At 44.0% G+C, this 18,959-nt stretch overlaps 1 protein-coding gene across 1 annotated transcript in view; it reads right to left on the bottom strand.

Annotated features, from left to right (window-relative positions):
- Window positions 1-18,436, bottom strand: part of LOC110531460 (histidine N-acetyltransferase) — a 40,501-nt gene extending 22,065 nt beyond the window's left edge. Inside the window, exon 1 of the mRNA XM_021614670.3 lies at window positions 18,157-18,436. The gene's annotated coding sequence lies outside the window, so the exon portion shown is untranslated. The remainder of the gene's footprint in view (window positions 1-18,156) is intronic.
- Window positions 18,437-18,959: the final 523 nt, after the last annotated feature.

The following is an 18,959-nucleotide window of genomic DNA, read 5'->3' as shown; positions in this document are numbered from 1 at the left end:
TGAACTTTGCGACCTTTTGCCACATTTCAGGCTTCAAACATAAAGATATAAAACTGTATTTTTTTGTGAAGAATCAACAACAAGTGGGACACAATCATGAAGTGGAACAACATTTATTGGATATTTCAAACTTTTTTAACAAATCAAAAACTGAAAAATTGGGCGTGCAAAATTATTCAGCCCCCTTAAGTTAATACTTTGTAGCGCCACCTTTTGCTGCGATTACAGCTGTAAGTTGCTTGGGGTATGTCTCTATCAGTTTTGCACATCGAGAGACTGAAATTTTTTCCCATTCCTCCTTGCAAAACAGCTCGAGCTCAGTGAGGTTGGATGGAGAGCATTTGTGAGCAGCAGTTTTCAGTTCTTTCCACAGATTCTCGATTGGATTCAGGTCTGGACTTTGACTTGGCCATTCTAACACCTGGATATGTTTATTTTTGAACCATTCCATTGTAGATTTTGCTTTATGTTTTGGATCATTGTCTTGTTGGAAGACAAATCTCCGTCCCAGTCTCAGGTCTTTTGCAGACTCCATCAGGTTTTCTTCCAGAATGGTCCTGTATTTGGCTCCATCCATCTTCCCATCAATTTTAACCATCTTCCCTGTCCCTGCTGAAGAAAAGCAGGCCCAAACCATGATGCTGCCACCACCATGTTTGACAGTGGGGATGGTGTGTTCAGCTGTGTTGCTTTTACGCCAAACATAACGTTTTGCATTGTTGCCAAAAAGTTCAATTTTGTTTCATCTGACCAGAGCACCTTCTTCCACATGTTTGGTGTGTCTCCCAGGTGGCTTGTGGCAAACTTTAAACAACACTTTTTATGGATATCTTTAAGAAATGGCTTTCTTCTTGCCACTCTTCCATAAAGGCCAGATTTGTGCAATATACGACTGATTGTTGTCCTATGGACAGAGTCTCCCACCTCAGCTGTAGATCTCTGCAGTTCATCCAGAGTGATCATGGGCCTCTTGGCTGCATCTCTGATCAGTCTTCTCCTTGTATGAGCTGAAAGTTTAGAGGGACGGCCAGGTCTTGGAAGATTTGCAGTGGTCTGATACTCCTTCCATTTCAATATTATCGCTTGCACAGTGCTCCTTGGGATGTTTAAAGCTTGGGAAATCTTTTTGTATCCAAATCCGACTTTAAACTTCTTCACAACAGTATCTCGGACCTGCCTGGTGTGTTCCTTGTTCTTCATGATGCTCTCTGCGCTTTTAACGGACCTCTGAGACTATCACAGTGCAGGTGCATTTATACGGAGACTTGATTACACACAGATGGATTGTATTTATCATCATTAGTCATTTAGGTCAACATTGGATCATTCAGAGATCCTCACTGAACTTCTGGAGAGAGTTTGCTGCACTGAAAGTAAAGGGGCTGAATAATTTTGCACACCCAATTTTTCAGTTTTTGATTTGTTAAAAAAGTTTGAAATATCCAATAAATGTCGTTCCACTTCATGATTGTGTCCCACTTGTTGTTGATTCTTCACAAAACAATACAGTTTTATATCTTTATGTTTGAAGCCTGAAATGTGGCAAAAGGTCGCAAAGTTCAAGGGGGCCGAATACTTTCGCAAGGCACTGTACATGTACAGAGACGTACAGAGGTCCATTATCAGCAACCATCACTCCTGTGTTCCAATGGCACGTTGTGTTAGCTAATCCAAGTTTACCATTTTAAAAATCTAATTGATAATTAAAAACCCCTTTTGCAATAATGTTAGCACAGCTGAAAACTGTTGTACTGATTAAAGAAGCAATAAAATGGGCCTTCTTTAGACTAGTTGAGTATCTGGAGAATCAGGATTTGTGGGTTCGATTACAGGCTCAAAATGGCTAGAAACAAAGAACTTTCTTCTGAAACTCTTCAGTCTATTCTTGTTCTGAGAAATTAAGGCTATTCCATGCGAGAAATTGCCAAGAAACTGAAGATTTCGTACAACGCTGTGTACTACTCCCTTCACAGAACAGCGCAAACTGGCCCTAACCAGAATAGAAAGAGGAGTGGGAGGCCCCGGTGCACAACTGAGCAAGAGGACAAATACATTAGAGTGTCTAGTTTGAGAAACAGATGCTTCACAAGTCCTCAACTGGCAGCTTCATTAAATAGTACTCGCAAAACACCAGTCTCAACGTCAACATTGAAGAGGCGACTCCGGGATGCTGGCCTTCTAGGCAGAGTTGCAAAAAAAAAGTCATATCTCAGACTGGCAAATAAAAAGAAAGATTAAGATGGGCAAAAGACAGACACTGGACAGAGGAACTCTGCCTAGAAGGCCAGCACCTCGGAGACGCCTCTTCACTATTGACGTTGAGACGCAGATGATGTTTCCGTGGAAATGTAGAAGTACTCTAGGCATTAATCAAAAATAATACTGTACAGTAGTCATCTCTGTAACTGTGCCTGTTGGCCTCAGGCCAAGTTATTATGAGTTTTAGAACTCTTAGAATGCCGGAACCCAAAACAAAACAAAGAGGAGTATTCAATCATTCAATGAGTCTGACCTCAGTATTCTATGCTATTGCAGTCCAATATCAAAACAACAACCTGTCCTATAACTCAGGCGCAATTATGTGTGTGGCAAATCAAACCAAAAACATGTTTAGTCGCCACATGCTTCGTAAACAACAGGTGTGGACTAACAGTGAAATGCTTACTTACTGGCCCTTTCTAACAATGCAGAGAGAAAGTAAATAGAGAAATAATAGAAAAGTAAAACAAGAACAAAACTAGTAATATATACATGATGACTGGGATATATACAAGGGGTACCAGCACCAAGTCAATGTTTTTTTATTTTTCTATTTCACCTTTATTTAACCAGGTTGGCTAGTTGAGAACAAGTTCTCATTTGCAACTGCGACCTGGCCAAGATAAAGCAAAGCAGTTGGACACATACAACAACACAGAGTTACACATGGAATAAACAATCATACAGTCAATAATACAGTTTTAAAAAATAAAACAAAAAGTCTATATACAGTGAGTGTAAATGAGGTAAGATAAGGGAGTTAAGGCAATAAATAGGCCATGGTGGCGAAGTAATTACAATATAGCAATTACACACTGGAATGGTAGATGTGCAGAAGATGAATGAGCAAGATAAATAAATAAATACAGTATGGGGATGAGGTAGTTGGATGGGCTGTTTACAGATTGGCTATGTACAGGTGCAGTGATCTGTGAGCTGCTCTGACAGCTGGTGCTTAAAGCTAGTGAGCTTCAGTGATTTTTGCAGTTCATTCCAATCATTGGCAGCAGAGAACTGTAAGGAAAGGCGGCCAAAGCATGAATTGGCTTTGCAGGTGACCAGTGAGATATACCTGCTGGAGTGCGTGCTACGAGTGGGTGCTGCTATGGTGACCAGTGAGCTGAGATGAGGCGGGGCTTTACCTAGCAGAGACTTGTAGATGACCTGGAGCCACAGACAGTAATGTCTCTTATCGATGGCGGTTATGATATAATTTAGGACCTTGAGCGTGGATGAGGTGCACCCATGACCAGCTCTGAAACCAGATTGCATAGCTGAGAATGTATGGTGAGATTCGAAATAGTCGGTAATCTGTTCGTTAACTTGGCTTTCGAAGACCTTAGAAAGGCAGGGTAGGATAGATATAGGTCTGTAGCAGTTTGGGTCTAGAGTGTCTCCCCCTTTGAAGAGGGGGATGTCCGCTGCAGCATTCCAAACTTTGGGAATCTCAGACGATACAAAAGAGAGGTTGAACAGGCTAGTGATGTGGAGGGGGCACGAGGTAATCATGGTAGATATCTACATATAACTAGGAATAAAGGGACAGATAATAAACAGTAGCAGCAGGGTATGTGATGAGTCAAAAGTGTTAGTGCAAAACAGGTCAATGCAGATAGTCCGAGTAGCTATTTGGTTAACTAATAACTATTTAGCGGTCGTATGGCTTGGGGGTAGAAGCTGTTCAGGGTCCCGTTGTTTCCAGACTTGTTAATCGGTACCGCTGAGGGAACAGTCTATGACTTGGGTGGCTGGAATCTTTGACAAGTTTTAGAGCCTTTCTCTGACACCGTCTGGTATAGAGGTCCTGGATGGCAGGGAGCTTGGCCCCAGTGATGTCCTTGGCCGTCCGCACTACCCTCTGTATCGCTTTGCAGTCGGATGCCAAGCAGTTGTAAAACCGAGGGCTGTGGCAGTCATGAAATTTGGTCAGCCGGTGATTGTCAAGCAATTAACTTCCATCTCACAATAATTTACCATTAATTAACATAAACACATTTAGCATCTCTAGGTTTCTACGCATAGCCTACAAGCCGCTGATGCAAACCTTTGGAACATGGCTAAAGAAACATGATATGAAGAAAATGTAGTCTATTTCAGAAGAACAGAATAGCATACTCTGAGTTGTCCTTATGTTAGGCCGTGATCTGGCTATGCCATATGGCTGTGGGCTACACTAGTTCAGACAAAATTTCCTTAGAATTCTGTGGCATTATTTTATATTATTTATAGTATAAATAATACAATTGACTGAATAAAATAGCAAGGATATTTTCTCCAAATAATAGTGTGCGCACATGGGGCTATTCTGTGTTGAGCGGTTAACAAAGAAACTGGTCCTGCTAAATGCTTCATTTAGAGTTATTTCGGCAACTTTTGATGTGATACAAATGTTGGGCTATATGTTTTGATTTTTAATACATTCTAAGGCTGCATGATGCGACTCTAATGATGATATGAAAAAAGTCACATGAAAGACATGAGCTCTGATTTGTTTCTTACGTAGGCTACACACACTTCATCAGTCCCTCATTCACAATTTGAGAAGCACTTGATAATGCCTAGAATTTCACGGCAGCATCCCCTTAGTGTGGCTGTAATGCCCCTAAAAAAATAAATGCCTTTCGCGGCTAGTGGCCATTGTACCCTTGGGCAAAATATAATCATTATAATTCCCTTCTCCCGGCTGCCTGCTCAGAATCACCTCTCACTCACATGGCTTTCTCAGATATCTAAATTCTTATTAGCCAATGCCCATCATGTGATCGGGTCCTTCTCACAGGCTACAAGTGAAGACAGACACATCTTGGACCTTATTGAATTCCGAGGTGCATATTGAAGATGTTGGAAGAACTGTCCATATTTACTTTTCGTCAGCCAACAAGATGAGCCTAATGAACAGCAAAAGTTCTAGCCTATGTCAATCTACGATCCCCCATAGTAAAAAGTTGACCTATTCTAGTGGTCAACTTGTCCTTCTGTGCGAGAAATAAACATTCCAACCATAGTCTGGGACAGTTGTGGGATGCGATAGATCTCAAATGAATACAACCACTAGCATAAAAAAACAGGCTGATGCAACAGATCAGAATGTTTAGCTTAAAATGTTGATAAACTAAACTCAGCAAAAAATGAAACGTCCCTTTTTCAGGACCTTGTCTTTCAAAGACAATTTGTAAAAATCCAAATAACTTCACAGATTCTCATGCTTGTTCAATGAACCATAAACAATGAATGAACACGCACCTTTGGAACGGTCATTAAGACACTAACAGCTTACAGACGGTAGGCAACTAAGGTCACAGTTATGAAAACTAGAGAGGCCTTTCAACTATCTCTGAAAAACACCAAAAGAAAGAAGTCCAGGGTCCCTGCTCATCTGCGTGATCGTGCCTTAGGCATGCTGCAAGGAGGCATGAGGCCTGCAGATATGGCCAGGGCAATACATTTCAATGTCCGTACTGTGAGATGCCTAAGACAGCACTACAGGGAGACAGGACGGACAGCTGATCATCCTCGCAGTGGCAGACCACGTGTAACAAAATCTGCACAGGATCGGTACATCCGAACATCACACCTGCGGGACAGGTACAGGTTGGCAACAACAACTGCCCAAGTTACACCAGGAATGCACAATCTCTCTGTCAGTGCTCAGACTGTCTGCAATAGGCTGAGAGAGGCTGGACTGACGGCTTGTAGTCCTGTTGTAAGGCAGGTCCTCACCAGACATCAACGTCACCTATGGGCACAAACCCACCGTCGCTGGACCATATAGGACTGGCAAAAAGTGCTCTTCACTGACGAGTTGCGGTTTTGTCACACCAGGAGTGATGGTCAGATTCGCGTTTAACGTCAAAGGAATGAGTGTAACACCGGGGCCTGTACTCTGGAGCGGGATCGATTTGGAGGTGGAGGGTCCATCATGGTCTGGGGTGGTGTGTCACAGCATCATCGGACTGAGCTTGTTGTTATTGCAGGCAATTTCAACGCTGTGCGTTACAGGGAAGACATCCTCCTCCCTCATGTGGTACCCTTCCTGCAGGCTCATCCTGACATGACCCTCCAGCAGGAGGCCACCAGCCATATTGCTCGCTTTGTGTGTGATTTCCTGCAAGACAGGAATGTCAGAGTTCTGCCATGGCCAGCGAAGAGCCCGGAAATCAATCACATTGAGTATGTCTGGGACCTGTTAGATCGGAGGGTGAGGGGTAGGGCCATTCCCCCCAGAAATGTCCGGGAACTTGCAGGTGCCTTGGTGGAAGAGTGGGGTAACATCTCACAGCCAGAACTGGCAAATCTGGTGCAGTCCATGAGGAGGAGATGCACTGCAGTACTTAATGCAGCTGGTGGCCACACCAGATACTGACTGCTACTTTTGATTTTGACCACCCCGCCCCCTTTGTTCAGGGACACATTATTCAATTTCTGTTAGTCTGTGAAACTTGTTCAGTTTATGTCTCAGTTGTTGAATCTTGTTATGTTCATTCAAATATTTACACATGTTAAGTTTGCTGAAAATAAACGCAGTTGACAGTGAGAGGACATTTATTTTCTTGCTGAGTTTATTGGGCTCTTTCTTCACATTATAAGCGCAGCGATGCGCACAAGGCAGTAGGCTATAAGCGCGAATGTTCCTAAATGCAATCAATTAGCAGGAAAACGCCATTCTCAAAAATGACCACAAATGCGATTATGCATGTAATGCATTATTATAATGGTGCATTTTTATGGTGAAAATGATCTTCCCCAAACTCACACTCTGCTTATGCCAGTTAGTATCTACACCGGTTGTAAAGTGGATTAATATGCTTAATTTCAAGAAGTTATTTGGCCACTTTAGTTGTGATACAAACCTTATCAAAACATACAGTGCATTCGGAAACTATTCAGAACCCTTGACTTTTTCCACATTTTGTTACGTTACAGCCTTATTCTAAAATGTATTAAATTGTTTTTTTCCCTGATCAATATACACACAATACCCCATAATAACAAAGCAAAACAGGTTATCAGACATTTTTGCAAATGTATAAATAAAAAATAGAAATATCACATTTACATAAGTTTTCAGACCCTTTACTCAGTACTTTCTTGAAGCACCTTTGGCAGCGATCACAGCCTCAACTCTTCTTGGGTATGACGCTATAAGCTTGGCACATCTGTATTTTTGGAGTTTCTCCGATTATTCTCTGCAGATCCTCTCAATCTCTGTCAGTTTGGATGGGGCGCGTCGCTGCACAGCTATTTTCAGGTCTCTCCAGAGATGTTCAATCAGGTTCAAGTCTGGGCTCTGGCTGGGCCACTCAAGGACATTCAGAGACTTGTCTCGAAGCCACTACTGAGTTGTCTTGGCTGTGTGCTTAGGGTCATTGTCCTGTTGGAAGGTGAACCTTCTCCCCATTCTGAGGTTCTGAGTGCTTTGGAGCAAGTGTTCATCAAGGATCTCTTTGTACTTTGCTCCATTCAGCTTTTTCTCCATCCTGACTAGTCCCATAGTCCCTGCCACTGAAAAACATCCCCACAGCATGTTGCTGCCACCACCATGCTTCACCGTAGGGATGGTGCCAGGTTTCCTCCAGTCGTGACGCTTGGCATTCAGTCCAAAGTGTTCAATCTTGGTTTCATCAGACCAAAGAATCTTGTTTCTCATGGTCCGAGAGTCCTTTAGGTACCTTTTGGCAAACTCCAAGTGGGCTGTCATGTGCCTTTTACTGAGGAGTGGCTTCCGGCTGGCCTGATTGGTGGAGATGGCAGAGATGGTTGTCCTTCTGGAAGGTTCTCCCATTTCCACAGAGGAACTCTGGAGCTCTGTCAGAGTGATAATTGGGTTCTTGGTCACCTACCTGACCAAGGACCTTCACCCCCGATTGATCAGTTTGGCCGAGCGGCCAGTTCTAGGAAGAGTCTTGGTGGTTCCAAACTTCTTCCATTTAAGAATGATGGAGGCCACTATGCTCTTGGTGATCTTCAGACATTTTTTGATACCCTTCCCCTTCCTCATCTGTGCATGACACAATCCTGTATAGGACCTCTACGGTCAATTCCTTCGACCAATTGGCTTGGTTTTTGCTGTGAAATGCACTGTTAACTTTGAGACCTTATATAGACAGATGTGTGCCTTTCCAAATTATGTCAAATCAATTGAATTTATCACAGGTGGATTACAATCAATTTGTAGAAACATCTCAAGGATGATCAATGGAAACAGGATGCACCTGAGCTCAATTTCAAGTCTCATAGCAAAGGGTCTGTTTTTTTATATATACTGCTACATTTAAAAAAAAGCTATTTTCACTTTGTCATTATGGTGTTGTCATGACGTTGCCCTCTTTGGGTGTGGTGAGCCCCATCCCCCTATCCCTGCCTCCCCTTTCCTCCTTCAACTAGGCTGCTGTGGTCAGAGAGACGTCGTAAATTCCCGAGGATCTCCTCATGGACACACAGTATAGAGAGAGTACATTTTCATAGAGAACAGGGGAATTTCTTCCACCTCACATAACTTGAGGTACGAACAAATTTCATGTTCCGGAGAAAGTATAGAAGATCGGTGAAGAATCCAGCTACAAACTGGTCCGTTTGTTACAACTTGGGGAAGCTCATGGGAGACGACGTGTCCACATTACCATAACGCTGTTTATATAATAGCCTCAGATATGAGGTTTACATCTAATTGTTGTATAAGATGAATGAGTGAGTATGATACTGTTTACACAATTTTACAATGCGATTTTGGACTTTTTAATGAAGGAAAACTCAAAAAGGGAATTAAATCAGAGGACCGCCCCTGAGCCCAGTTAGAGTCAGGCGTCCTGGGACGGCCCTTTTCAGCAATTCCAAATAAAACCCAACTTTGAGAAATGATCACCAGACCATGTTTTTTCCATTAGGAGGGGACAAAGGTTGTAAACCCTTGAATCTTTTAACCATACCACGTGGTTAAACTCTTAGACTATCGATACCGACAGAATAAGAACAAGTCTTTGATATTAATTACTAGTCTGCAGCTAGGAATTCGGTATCATTGAACGCGAAGAACGACAACCGCCGAAACATCCATTCTGTAACGAAACAAATTAATTTCACTCTGAACTATCCCCTCTAACCACAACCGAGAGAGAGAGGGAGAGAAATGGACAATTCTACTAAAGAAACAAACTTTTCACCAGCTATCAAGAAGACACACTGAGCGTAAATATATATATTGATTGCAATTGTTCCCGAATGAGTGAGCGTTCATGTGCAAAGGATTAGCATTTCAATTGTTGTAATTATCACTTTGTAGTGACTTCTTAGTCGACCCCCACCTCCCCTTTTGTCTAACAAGCCGCCATGCCGGTTTAGCCTACTAGGGCACATTCCCCTATCATTTCTTGTAACCATATTTACTGTTTGTTTATTAATTTCTGTGAATTACTTAGTTAGTAATAAATAAATGATTTAAGACAATTGATGTATGGATGACTCATAGTGAAGACGGGGTTCGTGCAGATAACCAACAATTTACGACGTTTGGAATGAGACTAACGTGAGGTAAAGTAAATAATTCATTAATTCGAAAGACTAATTGATCAGATAAAATATCTGAAAAGTTATTTTAGGAAATGATAACTTTGTAATCTGAACATTTTTCCTTGGTGCCCCGACTTCCTAGTTAATTAGTTACATGATTAATCAGTTGACCGCGTAATACTAATTACAGAGAATCTTTTTTAAGTCTTCAATTTAATGATAGTAAAGACAGTGTATTGTGTGTAGATTGATGAGGAAACAAACTCATTTAATCCATTTTAGAATAAGGCTGTTATGTAACAAAATGTGGAAAAAGGGAAGGGGTCTGAATACATTCCGAACGCACTGTACACATCAGTGGTTACATCTAACCACTGATCTAATGTGTATAGGCCTATGACTACTGCGACTATGATTTGAAAAAGTCACAAAGAAAAGGCATGTGCTCTTTCTTGCCTTACTGCACAAAAGCTGGGCATGATTCACAACCGATAGGCTGATATTGTCACCCACCCATCAGACTATTCTTGATTTAATTTTGTCTTGACATGTACTAAATAATATGTGTTAAATTTGTTTTTATTTAGAACGGACCATTATCATGCACCTGTCTCGAAACAGGGGCAGGGGGTGGAAAAATGTAATCTCTGCACTTAAATAGCGAATGGAGGACGCTGTTTCCTGTGTTTCATTTTCATGCCAGACAGGTAGGCTATACTCCTGTTGTAAAGGGAAGAAATGTGCTTAATATTAGGAAAGTTGATAAATAAATATAGTAGGCCTAGCCTATAGAAAGCTGATGGGATCCTCCTTTTTTTAATAGAGGCCATCACTTTGTTTTCTCACGCAATTGCATAGCCTATAGAAATTTTGCGCAACATGAGCTCATGGACTTTCATGAAGTGTTCGATTAGATTTCCCATCACATTTGCATTGATGGTACCAGGCAGTTAGCAAGTTTGGTAGGCTACTAATGACCAGCAGCAGCATCAGAGTTTGGAGAAGCCTAGTTACCGTGACTAAACATTCACATGGAATTTGACTGCCTTCATGACTCGTGACCGCCAGAGTGGCTGTAATACAGACACTGTAACAGCCCCAACCATACCAGTCGTGGGTGAACAGGGAGTACAGGAGGGGATTAAGCCGTATCCCTGAGGGGCCCCCATGTTGAGGGTCAGCGTGGCGGATGTGTTGTTGCCTACCTTCACCACCTTGGTGCGTCACATCTGGAAGTCCAGGACCTAGTTGCAGGTGTTCAGTCCCAGGGTCCTGAACTTAGTGATGAGCTTGGAGGTCACTATGGTGTTGAAAGCTGAACTGTAGTCAATTAACAGCATTCTCACCTAGGTGTTCCTTTTGTCCAGATGGGAAAGGGCAGGTTGGAGTGCAAAAGAGATTGCGTCATCTGTGGATCTATTGGAGCGATATGTGAATTGAAGTGGATCCAAGGTGTCTGGGATGATGGTGTTGATGTGAGCCATGACCAGCCTTTCAAAACATTTAATGGCTACAGATGTGAGTGCTACGGGGCGATAGTCATTAGGCAGGTTACCATGGCATTCTTGGGCTGCTTCAAACATGTTGGTATTACAGACTTGGTCAGGGACAGTTTGAAAATGTTAGTGAAGACACGTGAGTGTTTGGTTTATTCGGATCCCCATTCGATTTTTCCGAAGCAGCAGCGATAGACAAGGACAGTCACACACATTAAAAATACAACGCTAATAATAATAATAATTGTACTGTGTCTGTGTGTGTCTCCTCACAGTCCCCATGAAATGTTCTTTAATCTTTTTTGAACCTATTACACTGAACAGAAATATAAATGCAACATGCAACAATTTCAAAGATTTTCCTGAGTGACAGTTCACAGAAGGAAATCAGCCAACTGAAATAAATTCATTAGACAATTCTCTCTCTTCTCATGTAAACAGGACGGACCAATCAACATGATCTAAAAGGAGATTACAGTGAATTTCCATATACTAAACATCAGTCCTGATTCCTGAATTAGGCTACACTGAAGAATCTGGCATTTAAATAAATCTCTCTTCCTCGTTTGCTGCAGTGCCCCCCCCTGTCTCTCTCACTCTTTCTCTTTCTCCCTCCTCCCTCTCTACCTCCCTCCCTCCTTCCTTCCCTCTCTCTCTCTCTCCCACCCTCTCTCTCTATCTCTTTCTCCCTCCTCCCCTCCCTCCATTCATCCCACCTTCTCTCTCTCTTTCTCCTTCCGCCCTCTCTACCTCCCTCCATCTCTTTCTCCCTCCCTCCCTCCCTCCCTCCCTCCCTCCCTCCCTCCCTCCCTCCCTCCCTCCCTCCCTCCCTCCCTCCCTCCCTCCCTCCCTCCCTCCCTCCATATCTAGTCCATGTGTTCATGCTTGTGTGTTTACATAACTCTCTGTGGTAAAATCCCATGACATATTTATACACTTGTCCTCTTGATTTCACCTGTACAGTATTTCACTCCTATAGCTGCTGATCTGAGATCAGTTTTGGCTTCCCCCTTCTAATGGTTAAGGTTAGTATTGGGGGATGGTGCACTGATCCTAGATCTGTTCTTTTGGCAGCTTGTACCCGGAGCTCTCATTCGTATAATGGTTAATCAGTCGGAGTTAGATCATTTCTCCGCTAGAGAATATCACACACGTTATGGGACATCGCATTTAACTGTCATCAATATGTGGCCTAGTTTTAGAGCTTTTTGAGGGCATCATCATCAAACACGAGTGCAGTTAATCTCACTCTCTTTCTACCTATTTTTACTGTATTTTTCTATCACCCCATCTGTAGTTCTCTCTCTCTCTATCTATCTATCTCTCTATCTCTCTGACTCTCGCTATCTCTATCTCTCTCTCTATCTCTCTCTATCTCTCTACCTCTCTATCTATCTATCTCTCTCTCGTTGTCTCTATCTCTCCACCTCTTTCTCTCTATCTCTCTCTCTCTCTCTCTCTCGCTCTCTCTCGTGCTCTCTCTCTAGCTCTCTCTCTCTGTCTCTACCTCTCTCTCACTCGCTCTATCTCTTTCTCTTATCCTATCATTATCTTTTTGTCCCAATCCCAAACGTACTATCCTGATATCTGGCATAATTTCAAGACTAATTTCCCCCTCTATGTCTCTATCTGATTATTAAGGGCGATTACAAACAATAACCTTGGTTTAGGTTAGGAAACTTCAAAAATAAGAAATATAGATGTACATCATACTAGAGCTGCAGAAATATAGACATACATAATTATAGAGCTGCAGAAATATAGATATACATCATACTAGAGCTGCAGAAATATAGACATACATAATTATAGAGCTGCAGAAATATAGATGTACATCATACTAGAGCTGCAGAAATATAGATGTACATCATACTAGAGCTGCAGAAATATAGATGTACATCATACTAGAGCTGCAGAAATATAGACATACATAATTATAGAGCTGCAGAAATATAGATGTACATCATACTAGAGCTGCAGAAATATAGATGTACATCATACTAGAGCTGCAGAAATATAGACATACATAATTATAGAGCTGCAGAAATATAGATGTACATCATACTAGAGCTGCAGAAATATAGACATACATAATTCTAGAGCTGCAGAAATATAGATGTACATCATACTAGAGCTGCAGAAATATAGACATACATAATTATAGAGCTGCAGAAATATAGATGTACATCATACTAGAGCTGCACTGAACCAAGCAAACACTAACAAACAAACATAACCATAAACAAAACAGAGACCCATTTAATGAGCTGGGATTGGGGAGTGGGGGCGATGGGATGGGATTGGGGAGTGGGGGTGATGGGATGGGATTGGGGAGTGGGGGCGATGGGATGGGGGAGTGGGGAGTGGGGGCGATGGGATGGGATTGGGGAGTGGGGGCGATGGGATGGGGGAGTGGGGAGTGGGGGCGATGGGATGGGATTGGGGAGTGGGGGCGATGGGATGGGGGAGTGGGGAGTGGGGGCGATGGGATGGGATTGGGGAGTGGGGGCGATGGGATGGGGGAGTGGGGAGTGGGGGCGATGGGATGGGGGAGTGGGGTGATAGGATGGGATTGGGGAGTGGGGGCGATGGGATGGGGGAGTGGGGTGATAGGATGGGATTGGGGAGTGGGGGCGATGGGATGGGATTGGGGACGATGGGATGGGATTGGGGAGTGGGGGCGATGGGATGGGATTGGGGAGTGGGGGCGATGGGATGGGGGAGTGGGGAGTGGGGGCGATGGGATGGGGGAGTGGGGTGATAGGATGGGATTGGGGAGTGGGGGCGATGGGATGGGATTGGGGAGTGGGGGCGATGGGATGGGATTGGGGAGTGGGGGCGATGGGATGGGATTGGGGAGTGGGGGCGATGGGATGGGATTGGGGGTGGGGGCGATGGGATGGGATTGGGGAGTGGGGGCGATGGGATGGGATTGGGGAGTGGGGGCGATGGGATGGGATTGGGGGCGATGGGATGGGATTGGGGAGTGGGGGCGATGGGATGGGATTGGGGAGTGGGGGCGATGGGATGGGATTGGGGAGTGGGGGCGATGGGATGGGATTGGGGGCGATGGGATGGGATTGGTGGTGGGGGCGATGGGATGGGATTGGGGAGTGGGGGCGATGGGATGGGATTGGGGAGTGGGGGCGATGGGATGGGATTGGGGAGTGGGGGCGATGGGATGGGATTGGGGAGTGGGGGCGATGGGATGGGATTGGGGGTGGGGGCGATGGGATGGGATTGGGGAGTGGGGGCGATGGGATGGGATTGGGGAGTGGGGGCGATGGGATGGGGGAGTGGGGGCGATGGGATGGGATGGGATTGGGGAGTGGGGGCGATGGGATGGGATTGGGGAGTGGGGGCGATGGGATGGGATTGGGGGTGGGGGAAGAGAGTGAAACAAAACATTACAAGTGCGTACACCTTTTATTCTTATCATTATGTAAATAAAAATAAAAAACTCTTGTAAAACAGATATGAAAGTAACAATCCTATTCTTATCCAGGTGTGAATGATGAAGGCATGAGGCTGTCTCCCTAGAGGTCCATTAAACAAGAAAGATGGCTCGTCATTTTCAGTAGGACACGGAACGGAAAGTAAAATTAGCGTTTATTTTTGTTTCAGTCTTTTGTCTTCTGTTTTGTGCCCAATCAACATGACCCTTTAGGTCGGCATCAAGAACAAGCAAACGTAGCAAGAGACTGCCAAGATTGAACAGCTGATGGTTATCATGTCGATGACTGCACTGATCTCATCCCTGCTTTTACCTTTCTCTATCTGTCACTCACTCCGGGAAGAGAGTTAGCCCATCCACACAGATCTAGGATCAGCTTAACCTCCACCTACACCTAACCTTAACTATTACGGTGGAAAAATACAGACCTTTTCTTGGATCAGTATGTAGGCTATGCATGAGGACCAACTGTGTGTGTGTGTGTGTGTGTGTGTGTGTGTGTGTGTGTGTGTGTGTGTGTGTGTGTGTGTGTGTGTGTGTGTGTGTGTGTGTGTGTGTGTGTGTGTGTGTGTGTGTGTGTGTGTGTGTGTGTGCGTATGTGTACTGCAGGGTCAGTACTCAGCACTGTGTGGATATAGAGGGCACCCCAGTGAGTCTGAATCAATGAGCTTCACCAGAATTGCTTTTGGGTGAAAAAGGACGAGAGGGAGGGGGTAGGGGTGGATGAATGTGACCAGGCGAATGAATATCGGGTGGAGAGCGGGTGGTGATTGAGTGTTTATAGAGTAATGGGTGTGTGCTGTGTGCACGTGTGTGTAACAGAGGGGGTGAATGGATGAAAAAGAGAACGGATGAAGGGGGGAGCAGATGTAAGAGTGTGTGTGTGTGTGTGTATGTGTGTGTGTGTGTGTGTGTGTGTGTGTGTGTGGGGGGGGGGGGGGGGGTGCGCACAAACTAAAGCTTTACTCCCTAGATGACTTTGCAGTTGCCCCGATCAACCATGAGTAAGTAGTAGGGGCCCTTCATGATAAAACATAAAACTGCTCAGGCGGGACAATAGTGCCAGGCTCTCCGCCTCCTCCCCCTCACCTCTGGTCCCCCACCTCTCCCCCTCTGCCTCACCAGCACCTATAGACTGAATAATCTCCCAGGCTATGTCCCAAATAGCACCATATATCCTATGTAGTGCACTACTTTTCACCAGAACCCCTATGGACCATCATCAAAGTAGTGCACTACATAGGGAAATAGGCGCCATTTGGGCCGTACTCCCACTCCCTAGGGCATGCTCTTTGAAAATGCTTTAGGCTAATGTCCCAAACAGCTTACTTACTCTGAGTCTATCAGGCTACTTGTTACGGAGCCTCTGTTAAAAGCTGCTTTGCTATATTTTTATAGACAGATGGAAGGATGCTAGCATATAAGAAACTTGCTAGAAACTTGTAAATGTGCAAGGTGCAGAGGGATGGAAGGATGGATGATGCTACAAGGTGTTTGTTTGACTGAGACAGCGTTGGAGGAGAGAGAAAGACAGACAACAGAGACAGATAGAGAGATAGATATATACAATAAAAGTGAGAGGAAAAGAGAGATAGAAACAGAACGAGTGAAAGCGAGAGAGAGGGGGGATATATAGAGGAGGGGATAGAGGGAAAGAGGGTGGGAGATAGAGAGAGGGGGGAGATAGTTGGAAAGTGGGTGGGAGATAGAGAGGGGGGAAGATAGAGAGAGAGGGAGAGAGAGGGGGAGATAGAGATAGAGAGAGAGCGGTTGGAAATATAGAGAGAGGGGAGATAGAGAGGGGTGAGATAGAGAGAGAGCGAAAGTGAGAGAATGCATAAGAGTAAAGGGAGAGAGGTGGAGTGAGAGCAAGAGGGCCTGGAGAGAGAGAGAATGACAGAGTGGGATGAAAGAGAAACGTGTCTATCTATAAAAATGTTGGGCAGTTGATGCTCCGAATCTGCTCTCATCTTCCAACTGTCCCTTGATGCGTCTAATCATGAGTACACAGTCACGTCTCCCCTCTTTCATTCCCGAATTCCAAACTGTCAAGTGGAATCAGATCACAAAGCAGGCCGAGGGAAGGAGCAGACACGCGAGCGCACGCGCTCTCTGGTACGCGCACTGTATGGGCAGGTTGGATATAAGAAATAAGTCTCACTCCGTCTCCAGCACTCACCTCCTCGTGCTGCCCGTGACCGAGTATCTCAACCCCAATGGAATGTGGAGAAATAAAACCCGCCATAGGCTAGAAAATAGCCATTGTCCATAATGCATGCATAAAATGTGCAGGTAAATGTATACATAGAATTACAGGAATTGCTGTTATAGCTAATTTCTGAGAAATAGCCTAAGCTTATAGGCCTACCTAGGGACCTACGTAAATGGCACCACACGTGCACCAGCGTATAGAGAACCTCACAATTGTAGTTGTCACGACTCTTCTCTCCAAGCACATGCTGTATGCAGACACACTGGAGGCGGGCGCACCGCTCAGAGGCTCCCTTACCGCTGCCATGGCATTGCGCACATACGTTTTCATAGAACACACATGAACGCACCCGAAATGTAAGGAATACTTCGAATCAATGTTGTGGATAAAGGAATTATTCATCATAACTTGGCAACTCTGGCCCGTTATATCCCCCTATTCTGCCCGCCCCCATCTGTCCGTATGGGACTGCTTTAGCCGGGGCTTTCAGCGTTCCACATTGACTGCATAGCTATCATTGGATATAAGAAGAAACAAATACCACAAAAGTGATGCCGCAAGGTGATATCTGATAAACATATGTGTGTTTTCTTTTTCGTTTCAGACTATGCATGTATTAAATTAGTCCGAGGCGCTGTCAAGTACAGCATTGCATCCTCAACGGTGATTGGATGAATCTTTGATCATATCGATATTCAATCATATGGGCTACCGGCATCATTCATCCCTATGCATTGCATATAGACCTAGAACACAGACAGACACACAATGCCATAATGCTATACAGTAGAATAGCAAACCTACATAAGGCTACAAATGTGGAGGATGAATCCGTTTCATTAGACTATATAATCATTGTGTTAGCTTTACCATCCCGTTACTCAGTCTCTTATAAATTCCTTAAATTGGACACAAAATGGCGGATAAGAATATGATGGTGGGATAATCGGTTCCTAATATGAGAAAAGGCTTGGTACAGACTGAAGGTTATGCAGAAAAACGCGACCACACGTAGGCTATAGGCTACGTTGCCTTCTATGAAAACAGTATTTAGAAGTGAGAAAAAAAATATTCGTTAGAATATTATTTAAAAAATATTACGAAATCATAATGATCGATCATAGATGGATACCGTTATCGTAAGTGATCGATAGGCTAGACTATGTTCACAGCCGACAACGTGCTCCAAATATCTAGGCTGCCGGCCGGTGGAATTTTTTCCCTCTTACCGTTAGTGAAGCCCGGAGGTCTCGTGCGGGTGTTGACGGTAACAACAGGCAGGTGTATTGCCAGGTGCGAGAGGTGGATGGTTACAGCCGCTAATGTTCAGTTTCAGGATAAAATACAAATTATTCCAGCCACTGGCTCGAACTTTCAATATAAGAGATGTATAAGTTTAAGCCCCTCCTACAAACCCTCTCCCCCTCGTAGTAGGCTAGGCTATCCTGTCTAACCCCACACCAGCATCACCAGTATTGCCCCCACTCTCTCTCTCTCTGTCTCTCACTCTCTCTCTAGCTCTCTCGCTCTCTCTCTCTCTCTCTCGCTCTCTCTCTCACTCTCTCTCTAGCTCTCTCGCTCTCTCTCTCTCACTCTCTGTCTCTCACTCTCTCTCTGTCTCTCACTCTCTCGCAATTTGAATTGAATACATTGCTAAAGTAGGCCTAGAAACATGACAATATCAACATTTAATATTGAACACAATTAAAGAGAAAACATGATTAGGCTATACAGTGGTAAAAGTTAATTTGTAGTTCATGTTTACTGCACAGTATGAAATGGAATAGAAATGGCATGCATACCCAATTTTAATACTAATTGCTTAGTAATCAATTGATTTGTAATTAATGTAATCATATGCATTAAATGATGGATCCCAAAGTTAGGAAAGGCTATGGTCTTTCTTTCTTCTATCATATGGATGAACAGCGGATCCATGAATGCAGCATGCTTATGTTATGTCACAGGGTAACGTCCACCTTAAGAGAAATGTCTATATTCTGACATAAAAAGGCAACTTTTGGTAATATTT

This window comes from Oncorhynchus mykiss, chromosome 9 (genome assembly GCF_057628025.1).
Source record: "Oncorhynchus mykiss isolate SJ-2025 chromosome 9, ASM5762802v1, whole genome shotgun sequence".
In the NCBI taxonomy this organism is placed as follows: Eukaryota; Metazoa; Chordata; class Actinopteri; order Salmoniformes; family Salmonidae; genus Oncorhynchus; species Oncorhynchus mykiss.
The sequence above is the reverse complement of the archived record's forward strand: the minus strand, read 5'-3'. Positions and strand labels throughout refer to the sequence as shown.